The following is a 3,459-nucleotide window of genomic DNA, read 5'->3' on the forward strand; positions in this document are numbered from 1 at the left end:
TGATCTGGTACTTGGGGTCCAGGAACTCCCAGAACAATAATCAAGAAGTAGCCATGGAGTGCTTCATGCCTGGTTAAAGATGATGTCTTTGGCCCCTCTCAGAATTGGGAATGTTGATATTTACTCATTGCTGGAAAGGGTTATCTTTGAGGTATTTTCCTAGTAACAGAAAAACCCTCTGATCCACTGCCTGCATTGGTGAGACTTGGCCAGGTCAAAGCCAGAGCCCCTCCCCATGCCTGCAGGGCTCTAGGCCCTGTGTGAACCAGCAGTTAGAGGGGCTGCTCACTCAGTGCCCAGGCCAGAGGCCCTCTGGGGCAATCTATGAAGAAAACACACTTCAGGGTGTGACATTCTTTCTCCTCGCTTTCTGTAGGGTTCTGGCCACCTTGGGAATGAAGGAGAAATAACGGACAGCAAATGATTGAACAAAATTCCACAGGACCGGAAAGGAGATCTCTGGCCATGTTTGTGTGTCCCAGGGCCTAGCACACTGCCTGCACATGGTAGGCTGTCAGTTGCTATCATTGATTGAGGCTTGGTGGTTATTGAATCCAGACAGAGGTGTAATGTAAAAACTGCCCCCAGGAATCCTTGCTTTTAACCAGAGGTAATAATTATTATTAGTTTCCTATAATTACATCTAGAAAAAACTTTAGCAAATGTAAGCATAATACACACACACACACACACACACACACAGTTGGTCATATTACATATCAGACCCTTAATTTGCTTTTTTCACTTAAAAAAACATATTGAATATTTTACACACCACCAGCTTATCCTATTTAATGGCTGCAAAATCTATTTCAGTACATGTGTACTGTAATTTAGTTACCCATTCATCATTTGTGGATATTTATATCATTTGCAGCATTTTGACTTTATAGTGTACAGTGAACTTATTATGCATACTCTGTGGAGTACTTCTACAAATAAATCTAGATAGACATTATTAGAAGTGGAGCTCCTGGGTTGAATTTTGTAAGATACTGCCAAGTTGCTCTCCCCACAAATGTACTTGGAACAACTAGTGTGTGAGCCTTCCCATTTCCCTACATTTAGTACCTCTGTGGGACCAAGGCCAGAGGAGACTGCCATGGCCCCCAAGCTCTGGAAAATTCCATTCTGGCTCTCCTCTGGATGTGCCCTTCCCACAAGTGTTTTATGGAGTCAAGGGGGTGTGCCCACCTAAAGCCTGTACCCCTCCTCATCTTGAACATGCTCTGGGTATCTGGAACCCCATAATTTCTTTTCCAAAGACCACTAAGCTTACCTTTGGGGTCTGCATAGGTCTCTTCTGAGATCCACCTTCCAGAGTATGTGACCGTACACTGATTCCCAGGCCCTAAGGTGGCCAAGGGTAATCATATATGGAATGTACAGGGGACTTGGATACATGGGCTGGGATGTGCACACACACACACACACACACACATACACATGTGAGGTGCATGACGCACCTCATGGTGGAGGATGGATCTGGGGTGGAGAAGAAGGGGTAGGCTATGGATGAAGGACTGGGAGCTGTATCTTGTGCACAAGTCTGAGGAATGTGAGAATTCTAACCTTAAACCTGCCTTGAATCACAATCACATCAGATTGTGATTGAGAGATATCTGCTAAGGTAAGAGAAAAGAACATATTTTTTTAAACATTTTGTTTGATTTAAACTTTTCATTATTCACATATATGCTATGAGGGTCTGCATTTTGTATGGTTGCTTTACCCCTGCACACATTGAGGGTGGGTCATTTCAATGTTTTTAATCTCTGCCAGTCTGTTGGTGAAAAATGGTATATGTAACTGTGTTGGGCATTTCTTTTTTTTTTTCCCCAGGGTAAAAAAATATTTTTAATTTTTTTTTGTTTTTTGTTTTTTTCATGTAATATTTCCTGAAGGGTTTTTTTTTTTTGGTATCATTAATCTACAATTACATGAGGAACATTTTGTTTATACTAGGCTCCCCCAATCACCAAGTCCCCCCCACAAGCCCCATTACAGTCACTGTCCATCAGCATAGTAAGATGCTGTAGAATCACTACTTGTCTTCTCTGTGTTGCACAGCCCTCCCCGTGCCCCCCCTTACATTATGTGTGCTAATAGTAATGCCCCCTTTCCCCCCCCCCTTATCCCTACCTACCCACCCATCCTCCCCAGTCCCTTTCCCTTTGGTAACTGTTAGTCCATTCTTGGATTCTGTGAGTCTGCTGCTGTTTTTTTCTTTGTTCTTATACTCTGGGCATTTCTTTAAAATTAGTAAGGTTGAGCACATTTACATGTTTCTTAGCCATTTTGGTTTTTTTCTCTGCACTAGCATTTTATATCCTTTGTTCATTTCTTTCTTTTAAATTTTTACCTTATTTGTAAATGTTCTCTTGTGTATTAAACTAATTAGCACTTTGTCCTGGGTGTTGCATATGTGTTCTCCTCTTTCTTTGTCAGTTATGTTTTGATGTTGTTTAGGGTATTTTTTTGACTAGTGTTTAAACATTTTCTGCTTTCAAATTTACATATCATTTTTCTTCTCTATTACATATCATTTTTCTTCTCTATTTTCTCTCTTTTTAATGGCTATTGTTTACATACTATTTTTATGTTTTTTTTAAACTCATCTTACTCTAAGATCCCTTTTTCTGACCTCAAAATATTTTATTTACGAATGTATAAACTGAATACTGTACCCAAGGCCCTGCCACCATGGAAACAACTCCAAAGTCAAAGTGGGGAGGCTAGAGAATGGTGATGTGGGAAAGACCAAAACTCCATCTCTTAACCACCCTTCCATCCCAGAAAGTAAATCTTCCCCTTAGTGCCTGGGAGTGGATGGTAGGCTTAGAGCCCACAAAGTACTGGAGGTCTATGGGTAGTGAGGTAATGGTGGCAGCTGGCTGCTATGCTGTGGCGTAGGAAATGGGTGCTGCTTGGAATGGGTGGGAGGAGGAATGGAGCCCCGGTAGATGGCAGGGGGAGCTAGGTGAGTACAGTGGGGAGGTGAAAGTTGCAGGTCACAGGGTCCTGGGCACTCCAGGATTCACAGTTCTGAAGATCAGGACAAGGGGGTGAGGTCATGTCCTGACATCCTGCAAGGGTATTCGCTTTTGCTGTAGCCTCTCTTGCTAGCCATGTACTTCCTTGTAGTCTCCCATGTTAGAGGGTATCCCAACTTAGCTTCATGTAGCTCCTCAGCAGGGTCAAAGCTGTACATGGGGAGCAGGTGATGGCAATGCCAGTCCACCTGCTTTTTCTTCTGGACATATGTTACCATAGCCAGCTCCACCCCTACGAAGGTGACAAGGAGAAGTCCCAACACATAGCCCACTATGGACTTGCTACTGGCCTGGGGGCTTTGGGCACTGTGGTGTTACTTATCACATCAGCAACTGAAGGGCGGGTCATCAGCGTGGGCGGTGGTGTCTCAGGAGGGCACTTCCGTGGGCTCCCTCCAGCCTCCAT

The 3,459-nt window shown here is 43.5% G+C and overlaps 1 pseudogene; it reads right to left on the minus strand.

Annotated features, from left to right (window-relative positions):
* Positions 1-2,681: 2,681 nt before the first annotated feature.
* Positions 2,682-3,459, minus strand: LOC118907095 (small integral membrane protein 29-like; annotated as a pseudogene).

This window comes from Manis pentadactyla, chromosome 1 (genome assembly GCF_030020395.1).
Source record: "Manis pentadactyla isolate mManPen7 chromosome 1, mManPen7.hap1, whole genome shotgun sequence".
Lineage (NCBI taxonomy): Eukaryota > Metazoa > Chordata > Mammalia > Pholidota > Manidae > Manis > Manis pentadactyla.